This window comes from Bos indicus x Bos taurus, chromosome 11 (assembly GCF_003369695.1).
Source record: "Bos indicus x Bos taurus breed Angus x Brahman F1 hybrid chromosome 11, Bos_hybrid_MaternalHap_v2.0, whole genome shotgun sequence".
Taxonomy (NCBI): Eukaryota; Metazoa; Chordata; class Mammalia; order Artiodactyla; family Bovidae; genus Bos; species Bos indicus x Bos taurus.
The window spans coordinates 104,594,536-104,610,546 of record NC_040086.1 but is presented as its reverse complement, the minus strand read 5'-3'; the positions used below and the strand labels follow the sequence as shown (position 1 = coordinate 104,610,546).

General features: G+C 53.9%; 1 long non-coding RNA gene across 1 annotated transcript; it reads right to left on the bottom strand.

Moving 5' to 3' along the window:
* Positions 1–1,262: 1,262 nt before the first annotated feature.
* On the bottom strand, positions 1,263–3,159 carry LOC113900810. The gene is made up of 3 exons (XR_003513256.1): positions 2,701–3,159; positions 2,310–2,584; positions 1,263–1,986 (listed from the first exon to the last, which is right to left on the bottom strand). It is a non-coding gene; the product is annotated as an uncharacterized LOC113900810 (long non-coding RNA).
* Positions 3,160–16,011: the final 12,852 nt, after the last annotated feature.

The window sequence follows — 16,011 nt, the reverse complement described above, 5'->3', positions numbered from 1 at the left end:
CCCGCTCTGGTCTTCAGCGTGCTGTTTACATCCACCAGTGGCTACAACTCGGTTTCCATCTCCTCCACAGTTCCCACTGACCTTGACGAGTCCCTCAGGACCACCCCGTGACAGCCTCAACCACAGCTTTCCTGGATCACCCCCTTCCTGAAGCAGGCTCTAGGTTTCCCTTTCACTGTGCAGGCTCCCCCTCATCGCCTCAGTGTGGCTTCCCCCACTGCCTTCCCCTCTTGACCTGGCCACAGGCGACCAAAAGCAGCTTCCAGCTTCTGGACACCATCTGTAGACTGGTGACTCCGTGTGTGTGTGTGTGTGTGTGTGTGTGTGTGTGTGCTCAGTCATGTCTGACTCTCTGAGACACTGTGGACTGTACCCCACCAGGCTCCTCTGTCCCTGGGATTTTCCAGGCAAGAATACTGGACGGGGCGGCTCTTTCCTTCTGCATGTCGGTTCCAGACCTTGCCGAGGCGCTCTGTCTCAGCTGTTCTCTGCAGACCACTCCCCGAGAGGCCTCCACTTGGAGATGGCCCCACCGCCTGCCCCATCCAGTCGTCTCCCCGCCAGCCACATCTTTGCATCTCCTGATCTTTCAGCCCACCTCTGGACACATCCCACCTTGATCCTCCTCTCCCCAGCTGCCAGCGCTCTTGCCTGGACCACCAGGAAGAGCTGTGCTCCCCTGCCCAGCCCCACAGAATGGCAGGTGGAGCTCTGGTAGAGGGCCCAGGCCACTGCATGCCTGCTCCTGCCTGCACTGCCCCCTCCGATGGCGCAAAGCCCCCACTCCCGCCCCCTCTCCAGGGGCCCCGCCACCCACAGTCAACCCCCAGCCAGCCACGTTTCCACGTCAGCCCGACACGTCGTCTCTCGGACTCTGAACGGCTGCTTTATCCGTGTCATTGTCTCTTTCCCGGCCCACCCCTCCCACCTCCACCCTCCCGGCCCCCACCTTTCCCATCCCACAGCCCAAAGCATCCTGTTCATTCGCCACAGTCTCTCCCACTTGGCACAAAGGGGAGAATGCAGTAAATACACCTTATACTTCAGAGTCAGTTAGGAAAAGACAGAACTGACATGCAAAGTGGTGAGTGTCCCAGGACAAGGCCTCCAGGAGACCCTCTGAACCCCGGCTTAGGACGTCCATCTGCTTGGAGGGGCTCCGCCCTGGCCGCGTCCCCCCAGCCCCGCGGGGAAGACGCCTGGGCAATCTCCCGTCGCCCCACTGCTCATCTGCTCCCCAAAGCTGCTGAGGAAAGAACGGCCTTTGATTTGCTAACAAATGATTGATTTGCCTCAGTTTGGAGCAGCATGAGCCATTTTAATTAGCAACATCTAACACTGTTAGAAACGATTTCTGCAAATGTTAGCAGCTCCATTTTTTGTCTCTCCAGTCACTGCAGTGAAGACACAGACATGACCCAGCCAGAGCCCTGGAGTGACCCTGCAGAGAGCCCGGCCCCTGGTGAGTTACTCAGACCCTGGCGGCCTCGAGGGATTGTCCTGGGGTACGGTCCGCCCCGTGTCAGGCCTCCAGGGAAACGCCACCTTGATGGCCACCGGGCCACTGGGCTTGGTCAGTGCCGTTCAACACCTGTGGGCGACTCGCGTGCCTGGCACGGGGTCCTCTTGGCCTGGATTTCACACAGCACATGCAACAGCCCTGGGACCCTGGCAGCGTCCCCTCCCACCTGTGAACTAGGGACGGGCGAGAGGGTCCGGGGTCCACCCTGGTGAGTGGCCAGGTGGGGTGCCCACCCTCCTCCAGGGCTGGTTCCAAAGCACTGTGGGGCTGGACATCGGCCACCTCTGGTCTGACAGTCCCTGTATTTTGTTCAAGCGTGGCCTTCTGCTCAGCTCTGACCGACACCCAAACAGGGCCTTGGCTGGGCCTGACCTCGTGGCTGGTGGTATCCTTACTGTTGGCCTCGTGCCCCATGAGGGCAGGACCCCTGTCCCTTGGCACAGTGCCCGGGACTCAGGGGGCATCTGTAAAATAAATGAACAAGAAGATTAATTCACAGGGTGATGTTAAGGATTGAGTCTGACACCAACCAGGGTTCTTGGCCTTCCCCAATCAATAGAAATTGATCAGAGGCCAGACAAGAAGTTCAGGCAAGGCTTTATGGGGCCCCTGCTGCAGCAGGGGGAGGCAAGAACAAACAGCTCCCCTTGCTCGCCCGCTGAGGGAGTTGAGCTGGTTCCGTACATGGGGCGAGCAGGGGTGTGTCCAGGGTTCGGCCCAGAGGGGTGGTTAGGAGGCTTGCCCACCCCTTAGGTGGTGTTGAATGCAGGCGCCACGCGCACTGTACCTGCTGTTTTGCTCTTTCGGCTGCTGGTGGTTCAGAAGCGGCCATGGGCTTTTTGGTCTTTCTGTAGCTCGTCCATGATTTGCCCGATCTGCCCACGCGAGTGCGCTTGCTGGTGTTGTTAGTCCCTGGCGGTCCCTTTGTGTTTTGCTTCTGGAGCAGACGTGTGTCCACGTGCACGCACTGCAGCAGAGGGTCCCGGGCCCCAGGCTGTCCCAGGCCCACGCGTCCAGAGCCTGGCCTCCCCTTGACGCCTGACAGCTACTCAGTAAGTGCTGCTGTAGGAGAAGGAAGCGGGGAGGGAGGGGTGTTCCGTCCAGACGCCGGGCCACACACACCAGCACTGCATCACGCCAGTCCGCTCAGCCCCACCGAGGACACCGGTGCTGCACACCTTGGGCCACGCCTGGCTCCCAGGAACAGCCGAGGCACCACGTGGTGACCAGCGGTCTTTCTTCCAACGCCGCACTCCAAGCCCTGACGAGGTCTTTAAGGGCCGAGCTCTGGAGCAGATCACACCTTCTCCTGCACCTTCTCCTCCTACCCTTCGTGGTCCATGGCGAAGAACGCCACCCCTGCACGAGTCTGCCCAGATGAGAGGTGCCCTGAGGCTGAAACGCATCCTTCTCGGGGCGGGCCCGCAGCCCAGACTCCCAGACGCGCCACCCCCAACCACCCGCCATTGGGTGCACTGGGCTGCGTCCAGCCCTCTTGCTGCCCCCGAGCCAGGGAGGGTCTGGGTTGTGGGGGGAGCACTGAGCATACAGACCCCCCGGGAAGGCTGGGATTTATACAGATTACTCTTTGATGGCTTCCCAGGTGGTGTTGGTGGTAAAGAACCCCCTGCGGTGCAGAGGACCACAGTTTGATCCCTGGGTTGGGAAGATCCCCTGGAGGAGGGCGTGGCAATCCACGCCAGTATTCTTGCCTTGAGCGTCCCATGGACAGAGGAGCCTGGTGGGCTACAGTCTGTGGGGTCGCAAAAGGGTTGGACACGACTGAGCGACTGAGCATGCACACACACTCCCTGATACAGGCTGGAGATTCAGGTTCTTCTGCAACAAGCCTGGGAGGCGATCAAGGGAAATAGGAACTGGATCTAAGGTGGGGATGAGACCCGTCCCCCTCCCCGCCACCCCCCATCCCCCCCACTGTGTGTCTGCCAGGACTAGGGGCATCTGCTGTTCCTTGCTGGAAAATGGATGACACTTCCTTCCAAGCTGATCACAACCTGCGATCATGCCCAGGCAACAGCTTTCCAAGAATCCGCCAGGCAAATCCTTCCCAGGCACCGACTGCGGTTTTCAAAGCTCTCTCATATCTATTCTCTCACAAAAGAAAAGAAAAAAAGCCACTGTTTGTTGAGCGCTTGGTGTGCGCTCGCCAACTGCCGAGCAGAGAGCGTTAGAAGAGCCGGTCTCGTCCAGCTATGCCGTGGGTGAGGCCTCGTCATGGCGATTGTGCCTATGAGCAGACTGAGGTGCAGAGAGGTTAGTCCACCTGCCCAGGGCTCCCCCGGTGGCTCAGATGGTAAAGAATCTGCCTGCCAATGCAGGAGACCTGGGTTAGATCTCTGGGTTGGGAAGATTAAGATCCCCTGGAGAAGGGCGTGGCAACCCATCCAGGTATTCCTGCCTGGAGAATCCCATGGACAAAAGAGCCCGGCGGGCTGCAGTCCACGGGGTCTCAAAGAGTTGGACACAACTGAGCGACTAGCACAACAACACAGGGTCACATGACAAAGAGGCCGAGATATTTGCCAAATCTCGCTGCTCCCAAACCACACCCTTTGGCCTCTGCCCAAGGCTCCTGACTGCCTGCCCAACAGATGACCCAGAGCTCAGCTTTCCTGCAAGAAGAATCATGTTGCTGTGCAGAGGTGAGGACAACTGGGCGTTGGCGATGTGGGTAGCAGGCACTCTTTACCTTCTGGGATTTCTGAAGATTTTCACGCAGAAAAGTGGAAAATGAGTAATGAACGCTAAAGGTGCCCAGGTCATGCCTAGAGCTGAGCACCACGTCCCCCAGGCCTAGGACCTCAGTGTCCAGAGTCTTCAAAACTTTAGCTAAAAGGGCAAAGGGACAGTTAAAGCCAATCTTTGCTGCAAAGGGAATTTAATCTGTACCTTTTCTCATCTTCTGCTCGGCTTTAGGGCTCAGACGGTGGGGGTGGGGGGTGGGCAGCAGGCAGGCAGGCATCCTGCCTGATCCACAAATCGACAGCTTGGTGGTCGGCACTCCTGGACGCCACTGTTTCATCCTTAGAGGCACCAGGATGGGCAGGGCACCCGGAAGTGCTCACCTGTGCTCCAGAGACAGCCGGGTTGGGTACCAGGCAGAGCTGGGAGTCAGGACTTCATAGCGAGAAGCTCTGAGGACGCTGGGGTCCCAGGAGGCCCTGGCCCTTTCACAGCATGCTTGGCAAGGTGGTGGGGGGCCTGCCGCCCACAGAGTGCGCCCTTGGGCAGGTGACAGCTCCTCTGTGCCCCAGCTGTCTCATCAGTGAAACCAGGGCGTCCTGAGGGTGAGATCATGTAAAAGATGCTCTGACAGACAGTAAAGTGAGTCAGTCAGTCCTGTGGACTCTTTTCAACCCCTGGCCTGTAGCCCACTAGGCCTCTCTGTCTGTGGGATTCTCCAAGCGAGAATACTGGGGTGGGCAGCCATGCCCTTCTCCGGGGACCTTCCCAACCCAGGGACTGAAGCTGGGTCTCCTGCACTGCAGGCAGACTCTTTACCATCTGAGCCACCTAGCACTTGGTAAAAGCAGTCACTCCGAGCGTGAGCTGGCTGTGTGAGCCTGGAGCAGGGCGGGGGCAGGGGAGTCTGTGCACCGCTTTTCTAGAAGTCTCTGGAGATGCTCATGTGGCTGACACCCACATACAGAGCAGCAAGCCCACCCGTGAGGAGACCCTCCCCCACCCTCCCCAAGGTCCCTGGGAAAGGCCTGCGTGGGGAGGCAGTGGGGCCCCACGGGTGGACCCCACTCCTGCCCCATAGCCAGGTTCTCCCAGTACAGAGCCCCGGGGTTCCCGGGGGAGGCTGAGGAAATGGGGCTGCTCCCTCTTCTCGGGAGCCTGGAATCTCACCTGGAGATCACTACATGGCAGTTCAAGGAGTGTCCAAGGCAACGGCAGGCCCGGAGAGCGATGCCCACACCCCAGGCCTTGCAAGAGGCACAGATGGAGGCTGAGGCAGCAAGTGCATGGGGAAGTGGAGCCAGGAGTCTAGTGGGGGACACGGCCGGCACGGAGCTGCTCCTCTCGTATGCCTGCAGTCTCGGCCCGGAGGTGGACGCTGCCTCCTCCCCACTGGGGGAGGCGGTGACCACCTCGTCCCCCTCGTCACTGGAGCCCAGGTTCTGCAGAGGGCAATCTGGAACCTGTGTGTGTGTCCCTGGAGCCTGAAGCCTGGGAGGTGCAGCGTGTACGTACCATGTAGTTCAGTTCCAAATCCCCGGCTGCCAGGCCACAGGGGGTAGGTATACATTTTTAGAAATCAGAACATTGATAAAAATAGGCAGTTGGTGGGTCCTGCTGGCAGAGGACGTTCCAGGCTCTTCAGCAGGTGCTTTGGGCAGAGGGCGGTCCCTCCTAATGATGCTCTCGCGTGAAGTGCAAAGGGACAAAGCAGTCATGTACCCAAGGAGAAAGTCTTTTTCCGAGGACCCCCTTCCCCAGCCTCGACACTCTGACGTTCCAGAGCAGAGCCACCCGTCAGAGGCCCCTCATGCCCAGCAGGACTGGCGACTACTGCTGAGTGATGCACACACACCCTTGGCTCCGCGTCCGCGTGGCTGCCCCAGGTGAAGAATGCAGACTGGGAAGCTGAGCCCGGGTCTGGTCCACTGTGCACCAGGCCAGGCTCACCCGAGTCCCGCCCACCGTGACCCGGGACCCGCCCACTGTAACCCTGCCCCACTCACCTTGCCCTGGCCCCGCCCACCGCGCCCGAGCCCCGCCCACCATGCTCTGGCCCCGCCCACCGTGGCCCCGGGTCCATCGGCCTTCTCTGTTTCCCCCTAGAGGCGGAGGCTGGCGCTTGCCTCTAGTCCACTCGTCCACTGGTTCTCCTTCAGTTCCAGTTCACAGGGGCCTTGGCTTTCTCCCAAAGACACCTGTGAGTGAGTCGCCTTGAAGAGCAAGATCCTTTGTTTTCTGCCCTCAGGCAGGTGTTAGGAAGTCGGGGCACCAGTGTTAAGAAAAAAATGTCCCGAGGCTCTCTGCCGGGGGAGGGGGGACGGGGTAGGGGGGAGAGGGGATGCGAGGAGGGGGAGGGGGAGGGGGAGGGGCGGGGGGCTGGGGGAGGAGCGGAGGCCGCCTCTGCTCTGCCTGGCCATCTCATCACCAAGCTCAAGGGCGAAAATCCTTTATGACATTCAAGGCTGTTTCTGTGCTGAAAGCAGAAACACACTGCCGGGGCTTAATAAGCCTATTTAATTAAGCTGTAAGTCTTAAAATTAAATTACAGTGAAATCCATACATCCCTTTAACAAGTGTAAATGAGGGCGCCAGCCGAGTCCCTGGGCTGGCTGATGGGAGCCGCCCTCCACCTCCCCTGGCTCCTCTGAGTGGACCTCGTGGCGCTGACAGCCCGGGGCGCTGTGCCAGCCTGGGGGCCTCAACCAGAAAAGCTCTGCTGTCCACAGCGGGAGGACACTGGCCACACCCCAGGGCTGGCCCCAGGGCTTTGCGGGGCGGGTCCTCCTAGGCGCCCAGCACAGGAGAAACTCAGGGCCGCCGTGTAAGGCTGCACGGTTGAGCCCAGGTCCGATCCAGGCTAGGCAACGCCTTCCTCCGCTTCCCACAGTTCTGCCAAGACCACGCTGTTTCCCCAACCTGGAGCCTGCTCTGAATTCCATGACCAGGTCTGTTTTGCTAGGTCAACACCCTGCTGGAGGGACTTCCCTGGAGGTCCAGTGGGTAACACTTTGCCTTCCAGTGCAGGGAGAGTGGGTTCAATCCCTGATCGGGAAGCTACGAGCTCATATGCGTCACGCCAAGAAATCCAGTACATAAACAACAGAAGCAATTACTGTAACATGTCCAATAAAGACTTTAAAATGGTCCACATTAAAAAAAAATCTTATGAAAAATTACTGGAAATGATGAGTAATTGTTCATTCCCTAATTCTGCTCAGTATGTAACCTCTGTTCCCAGCTCTGAAAGTACCCAGCCCGCTGGTGACTTGAAAAGATGGCCGCTGCAGCAGCCAGGGGCACCGCCATGCCGGCTGGAACTGTGGGCAGAGGGCAGAGAGGCCAAGTCCCCAGCCCCCAAGCAGACCGGCACCAAGCTCCAGGGGAAGGAGCTGGCCCCACTGCTCCCCAAGTTCTGAGCAGGTGGTCAGGGCACCTGAGTGGGTCCCTGGGGATCTGCAGTGGAGGCTGGAAAAGCCAGCTGCCTGGGCTCCTGGAGGCCAGGGTCCTGCGGGTGCAGCCCCTCCTGCTGGGGAGATGAGGGGCCACCAGTTCCAGGGAAGTCAGGGTCAGATGTAGACCCTCCCAGGGGGATAAGGGCTCAGCCCCACCTCAGCCAGCCCATGACTCTTCAGCTGAAACCAGAGCCTGGAGCCAAATCACAGAAAACCTAAATTTCTGGGTTGAAAAGCTGTGTCTTGATGCTGTGTGCAGTCGGCCCAGACACCGTGAGGCCCGCAGGGAGCACCATCCTCGGTCGACACTGACAGTCAGCATTCTGGGCTTTGGTGGGAGCAGGGTGGAGAGACCTGAGGGCGGCTCCTGCAACAGCTGATGGACGCTTGTGGTCAAGGGCCAGATCAGTACCGGCCAGGCTGTGCGGGCCTCCCAGGCAGCGAGGGAGGAAGAGAGGAGTGGACCTCAGGCTCTGTCCTTGCAGCCCCACTGTGCACCTGTCGCCCCGCCTCTGTTCCCCGGCCACCTTTCTAGTGTGGGGTCACTGTACCACGGGGCGGCCCCTCTCTCCTGGTGAGAGAGCTGGGACCCTCCAGAGACTCCCGCTGTTCCCAGCCAGGGGGCTCTCTGCCTAGGACCATCTTGTTCTTCCTCTGATATATGAAACGATAGCCTCACTCGATCATTTCTTTCCTAACATTTTGCAATTGCTCTGCCAGCAAGGGGCTGTGTTCACTGAAGCTCTTCAGGCATAATTTGATTAAGATGTTGAAACACCATCGCAGAAGCAAAGCTCCGGAATAATCCGTATGGACAGCTGGTAGAAACACGAGCTGGGGCCCCTCACACCCAGGAAGCTAGAAGCAAAGCAGAACGACACTTCCTTCTTCCCCCCGCACAGTCGAGTTCCTTGCACGCTGACCTCGTGTGCAAAGGCACTGCGGTTAGCTGCGCTTTGCCCCTGAGGATGATGAGCCCTGAGTGCCTATAAAAAAAACGTGTCCCAGTCTCCCGTTTCACAGCTGGGGTCTCTGTATTCCTCATAAGAAAGGTGAGTGAGGGCAGACAGCTACTGGTTGAGTTCCAGCTGTACATAAATTCTCTGTCCTGGATTACTCACGGTCTGATTATGGAGATAAAGCATGTGCCCGTTAAACAACAAGAAAGACAACACAGATGAGGGGGAATTAACTGGCAAACAGTGTGGTTCTTTTTAGGAAGCAGAGAAGTGTAGAGAAGGAGATACGTGAGTGTGTGGAGGGGCGTGTGACAGGACTTTCTCAGGAGGCGTGGATTCATACTGGACTTTGAATCAGCCGGTTTTACTTGCCCGAGGTTCTGTGGGTCAGCAGTCTGGACTGGCCTCATCTGCGTGACTCCTGAGCAGCAGACGTCTGGCAGCTGGTGGTCCTGCATGGTCCCAGACGGCCTCGCCCACGCGCTGGCTGGTTGGGAGCACCGTCGGCTGGGCCTCCCTCCCCGCTGAGCCTGGGCTCCTGTGTGTGTCGTCTGAGGGCAGTGAGTTGAGGGTGAGACCCCGCCCGCCATCCCGGTTCCCGTAGCCTTGTCTGCCCCTGCCTGTTGGTCAGCCCTGCTGCAAAGGGCAGGAAAACAGCTCCGCAAAGAGCTGCAGAGTCACGCTGGAAAGGGGCCTGTGCTCAGGGGTGGCAGGAATTGTGTCCTGCTGTGCAAACAACTGAACATCCTTGGGAAAACCTCAGTGTTACAAACCACTAGCCTCAGATGGGACCTTCTTGTGGCTCTGGGCTTCCCAGGAGGCTCAGTGGTAAAGAATTCATCTGCCAGTGCAAGAGATGCAGGAGACTTGGGTTCGATCCCTGGGTCGGGAAGATCCTCTGAAGGAGGAAATGGCAACCCACTCCAGTAATCGTGTCTGGGATATCCCATGAACAGAGGAGCCTGGCAGGCTACAGTCCATGGGGTTACAGAGTCGAATACAATAGTGTGAATATCTATAGGAAGATGTAAGATACCCTTTCTATGCCGTAAAGAGCCACAGGCTAGCAGGTCTTAGTAAAATTGCTGGTTGACACGTGATGGTCCCGGGAGAGTTCGAGTGGGAAGCAGATGGCATCCAGAATCACATTGAGGGTGTCATTGGTAGGTGCCAAAGGGCACGAGCAATCTGTGAGCTCGTGAAGAGCTGTCTGATGTCTGGTTCAGAGTGGAAGGACCTTCATGCCTACCTGTCTCCAGCATAACATTTGTGGAGTAAATGAACAAGAGGAGGAAATAAAGTAAGGTCTTGTTGGCACTCACACAAGTATCCCTGCCACTTACGGAGCACTTTATGTTCCTGATTTTCTTGACCCATCACAACATCTTTCAATGCCATTATTATTATCTTCTTGTCATACACCCTGTCAAGGGCTCCTTCTCCAACCTGTCATGTTCCAACAGGTAACCCTTTCTTGTACACTCCTCATGCCCTGAGGAGAGAGCTTTCAAGGGTCTAAACTTGAGCAGATCTGGGTGAACACGTCTAAAGCTTGGAGCAAAATCACATGTAGCAGGGATGCCCAGCCTTATTACTCCCCCATTCCATCTGTCCTCGCTCAATCCCAGGACAAACAGCCAGAGGCCCTTCTGTTCCCAATCAAGGTGGACTCCAAGGACTTCAGGATCCAGCGGTGGACACAGAGATGCACCAGCTAGACCCCCTCCAAGATGACCCGGCTGCCCAGCTTTGGGGAGAGCTCAGCACATAATCTCCAGCTATCAGCTCCCTTTCAGTTCTCTCAGCTTTTGCTTTGCGTGTTTTTGAAACTGTTATTAGGTACATAAATGTTGAAGATTCAGAAAACGAAGATCATGGCATCCGGTCCCATCACTTCATGGGAAATAGATGGGGAAACAGTGGAAACAGTGACAGACTTTATTTTTCTGGGCTCCAAAATCAGTACAGATGGTGACTGCAGCCATGAAATTAAAAGACGCTTACTCCTTGGAAGGAAAGTTATGACCAACCTAGATAGCATATTCAAAAGCAGAGACATTACTTTGCCAACAAAGATTCGTCTAGTCAAGGCTATGGTTTTTCCTGTGGTCACGTATGGATGTGAGAGTTGGACTGTGAAGAAGGCTGAGCGCCGAAGAATTGATGCTTTTGAACTGTGGTGTTGGAGAAGACTCTTGAGAGTCCCTTGGACTGCAAGGAGATCCAACCAGTCCATTCTGAAGGAGATCAGTCCTGGGATTTCTTTGGAAGGACTGATGCTGAAGCTGAAACTCCAGTACTTTGGGCACCTCATGCGAAGAGTTGAGTCATTGGAAAAGACTCTGATGCTGGGAGGGATTGGGGGCAAGAGGAGAAGGGGACGACAGAGGATGAGATGGCTGGATGGCATCACTGACTCGATGGATGTAAGTCTCAGTGAACTCCGGGAGTTGGTGATGGACAGGGAGGCCTGGCATGCTGCGATTCATGGGGTCGCAAAGAGTCGGACACGACTGAGCGACTGATCTGATCTGATCTGATCTGATGAATTCACACCATTATCATTATGAAAAGACTTTCTTCATCCTGGTGATATCTTTGCTCTGAAATATTCTTTGTCTTATAGCCAAACCAGCTTTGTTTTGATCAGTGTTTGTATAATGTATCTTTTCTGAATTGTTTTCTTTTAGCCTATTTCTGCCTTTATAGTAATACGGATTTCTTATAATTCAGATTATACCTAGGTCTTGCTTATTTACCTAATCTGTTAGTAATTGCCTTTTAATTGGTGGGTTTTGGATCTTTTACATTTAATGTAATTACCAACAGATTGGTTTTCAACCTACCATCTTGATATTTTTTCATCTTATGCCTCTATTTTTTGTCCTCTTTTTAAGTTTTTTAAAGAATCAATTGTGATTTTAAAGAAAATTTTATTAAACTCCTGTGTTGGTGAATTAGCTATAAACTCTTATTGGAATGCTTTGTTGATTATTTTGGTATTTATAGTACAGGTATGAAGCTTGTCAGTGTCTTGTTGTTCAATAGAGAAGTCCTGTCCGACTCTCTGTGACCCCGTGGACCACAGCACACCAGGCTTCCCCGTCTTTCATTTTCTCCTGGAGTTTGCTCAAACTCATGTCCATTGAGTCAGTGATGCCATCCAACCATCTCATCCTCTGTCACCCCCTTCTCCTCCTGCTCTCAATCTTTCCCAGCATCAGTGTCTTTTCCAATGAGTAGGCTTTTCGAATCGTGTGGCCAAAGTATTGGAGCTTTAGCTTCAGCATCAGTCCTTCCAATAAATATTCAGGGTTGATTTCCTTTAGGATTGACTGTTTTGATTTTCTTATTGTCCAAGGGACTCCCCAGAGTCTTTTCTAGCACAGAAGTTCCAAAGCATCAATTCTTTGACACTCAGCCTTCTTTATGGTCCAGTTCTCACATCCATACATGACTACTGGAAAAACCTTAGCTTTGACTTTATGCACCTTGGTCAGCAAAATGAAGTCTCTGCTTTTTAAACACTGTCCAGGTTGGTCATAGCTTTTCTTCCAAGGAGCAAGTGTCTTTTAATTTCATGGCTGCAATCACCATCCACAGTGATTTGGGAGCCCAAGAAAATAAAATCTGCCACTGTTTCCATTTTTTCCCCATCTGTTTGCCATGATGTTACGTGTGTTCTCCAACTGTGGTATTGGAGAAGACTCTTGAGAGTCCTTGGACTGAAAGGAGATCAAACCAGTCAATCCTAAAGGAAATCAGTCCTGAATATTCATTGGAAGGACTGATGCTGAAGCTGAAGCTCTAATACTTTGGCCACTGGATGTGAAGAACTGATTCATTGGAAAAGACCCTGATGCTGGGGAAGATTGAAGGCAGGAGGAGAAGGGGGCAACAGAGGATGAGATGGTTGGATGGCATCACCGACACTATAGACATGAGTTTGAGCAAGCTCTGGGAGTTGGTGATGGACAGGGAGGCCTGGCGTGCTGCAGTCCATGGGGTCGCAGAGTCGGACACGACTGAGTGACTGAACTGAACTGATTTGCCAAGAAGTTATGGGACTGGATGCCATGATCTTAGTTTTTTGAACACCGAGTTTTAAACCAGCTTAAACTCTTTTCTCTCCATTAAGAGCTTCAGCTCCATGTTTATCATGCTCTGTTATTTTTTCAGTAGTTTTTTAAACCTGTGCTTTATTTTGTGAAGTTTCTATTGCTCTGTCTTAAATATCACTAATTGTTTACTCTTCATTCTTCAGTATCAAGTCTGTCATTAATTCTATTTAATGTATAAGTCATCTTAGACATTGTAGTTTTCATGTCTAGAAGTTTGATTTGAATACTTTTATATCTTTCATTTCTCTGTTTAATATGTTTACTCTCCTGTAACATTTTGAATGTATGGAATTCAATTAGACTAATTATGTACTCCTTATTTACTAATTCTATTATCTGTGTCATTTCTGGGTCACTTTCCATTGAGTGATTTTCCTCCTTAGTATAGGTTGTTTTTTCTTGGTTTTTTTGCATGTATTGCAAGTTTTGGTTAGATGCTGCTGCTGCTGCTGCTAAGTCACTTCAGTCGTGTCCAACTCTGTGCGACCCCATAGATGGCAGCCCACCAGGCTCCCCCGTCCCTGGGATTCTCCAGGCCAGAACACTGGAGTGGGTTGCCATTTCCTTCTCCAATGCATGAAAGTGAAAAGTGAAAGTGAAGTTGCTCAGTCATGTCCGACTCTTAGCGACCCCATGGACTGCAGCCCACCAGGCTCCTCCGTCCATGGGATTTTCCAGGCAAGAGTACTGATATCATGAATTTTGTCTTGTTAATAGGAACATTATATACAATCCTATACATATTCTTGAACTTACTCTGGGATGTTAAGTTCCTTGGAAACATTTTACCTTTTTGGTGAGCTTTTTCAGACAAAAACAGAGAAGCATTTCAGTTCAGTTCAGTTGCAGTCGTGTCCAACTCTTTGCGACCCCATGGGCTGCAGCACGCCAGGCCTCCCTGTCCATCACCAACTCCCGGAGTTTACTCAGACTCATGTCCATTGAGTTGGTGATGCCATCCAGCCATCTCATCCTCTGTCGTTCCCTTCTCCTCCTGCCTTCAATCTTTCCCAGCACCAGGGCCTTTTCTTATGAGGCAGTTCTTCATATCAGGTGGCCAAATCAGGTGTCCATATCGGAGGAGCAACATTTAGTCGAGTGCTACTTTTTGTCAATACTCTTTTGAGTATGCCACTTGCCCTGTAACTTACGATGTCTTACACTCTGGTTGTGAAAACAGACTTCTTCCTAGTCCTACATGAGTTCCCAGGCTGTTCCCCGCAATCCTCTTGAGTGCTTCCCCCTTCAGCCTCAGGTATTTTCCTCACTTACTTGCGCTGATTTGCTGAAAACTCGTGGGTCCCCCTGCTGATGGCTAAGTTCTCTGCAGCTCTGTCCCCTGAAGACTCCAGCTGCCCTGGCCTCCCTGAACCTTGAGCTCCAGCTCCTCCACTGAGAGTGACCTTGGCCTCTCCCGAGTTCCCTTCTTGCCTACATCCTGGACATTCTCCGTGGGCAGCAGCAGGAGCAGTCACAGGCCTCACTCCTTTGTGTCACACCTTTCAGGGTACACTCTTTCGTGTTGTCTTGTCTGATGTCCAAAACCTTTGGAACTATCGTTGGATCTATTTTGCCCAGTGTTTTTGTTTTTGTTTTCAGTTTGGGTTTTTTGTTGTTGCTCTTTCAAGAGGGGGAATAGTTTGGTTTCTGTCAGTTTATCTTGGCTGGAAGCTGTGTTAATTTTTAGTGTTGTTTCTGCTGAGAGAAGGCTTTGCGCAACACATTCATTCACCAAGCACTTGCTCACTGAGTGTAAGTGTGCTGGGCAGAGGATCACACAGGGGAGATGAAGCAGGAAACAGACAGGGTGGCTGCCGTCAGAAGTAGAGAGACACTAAATGAGTCTCACAATTAGCTATTTAACTATATAGCTGTGATCCCCGAGGGTTATACAAGCTGACAGTGTCCAAGCAGATGTGATCAAGTCAATGTGATGGTTCATGAAACGTACATCTTTAGATAATGAGTTATGATTAATTTCCCCTGCAGACTTAGAGAGAACAGAAATGGGTCCAAATGGCCACTGGGTTTACCAGGTGGGAAGTGAGGGGAGTCCTAGCTAGAGGGGTGTGGGGAGAGGCAGGGAGGAGGGGCCTCCAGAACACCCACTGCTCCTGTACCTGTGCCCCGGGGAGATCCCGTCTCCCTGCAGCTCGTCTCTGCAGCCTCTTGTTTCCTCTGTCAGATAGCAGCAGAGGTCACGCAGCTCCCAGGTGCCCAGCTGGCGTGAGGGGCTGAGGGTTAAAGAACAAAGAGAGCAGCTCGGTTCTTTCAGGGAGGAGGGAAAGCATGAAAGTGCTAATCTGGAAACTGCAAGGAAGTGGGGGAGGAGGCCACGTCAGACTGTGTGCATGGGGTGTGTGTGTGGTCACAGGGAGGAGCGAGACAGGGGGTGGAGGGGCACTCCAGCCAGTGTGGGGCAGGAGGGTGGGCACCATGGGGGCGGAAGAGTGGGCAGCACTCCCTCCCGAGGAACAGGGAGCAGGCCTCCAGACCCTCCACCACTGGGGTCTGCCAGGCCCACCATCTCCCTGGAGCTGAGTGCCACGCCTCAGGAGGGCCCAGGATCTTTGCAGGGAGAAGAGCATTTCTGCTGTGCCAAGCTGTGCCAGACGGCTTTGTATCGGGGCTGCTGGGGTCCAGGGACAGCACCAGGGCATGAAGACGCTCCAGCACACACATGCAGTCAGGACCACGGCTTTGTCCTTCCCGCCCTCCTACACAGCCCAGATGCTCAGCTAGAGACAGATTGGCCCTGTGGCCTCGCCTTCTTCATCCTGACCTTTCAGACAGGATACGGCTCAGAGGCGGGGAGTCGGGAAGCTTCAACTGACATTGTAGCAACATAAGAAGGTAAATATGTGCTGATAGCTGGCCTTCAACACCCAAATCCCCTGACGTCTGGTCCCCATGTGGGGGGAAATTGGTAAGATGGCGCCAGTCAGGCTCTCTCACCCTATACTCTCATGCCCTCTCACCCCATTCTTTCATGCCCTCTCACCCCATGTTCTGTAAACAATGGCTTTGCAAGTTTATGTAGCAGCTAAATCACTTAAAGAACTGTGCATGCACGCTACACAGTACTCACCTGGTCACAGGCTACTTTGTGCAGTGTGCCTGTATGTGTAGCATTGGGGAAGGCTTTGCCGCTGTACTGGGGTTACACTGTTGTGGCATCATGATTGCATTTGTGTGAGGTTATCTTATAGCTACATTATGGTTATGTTATGGCTGCCCATCAGCCAAGAAAG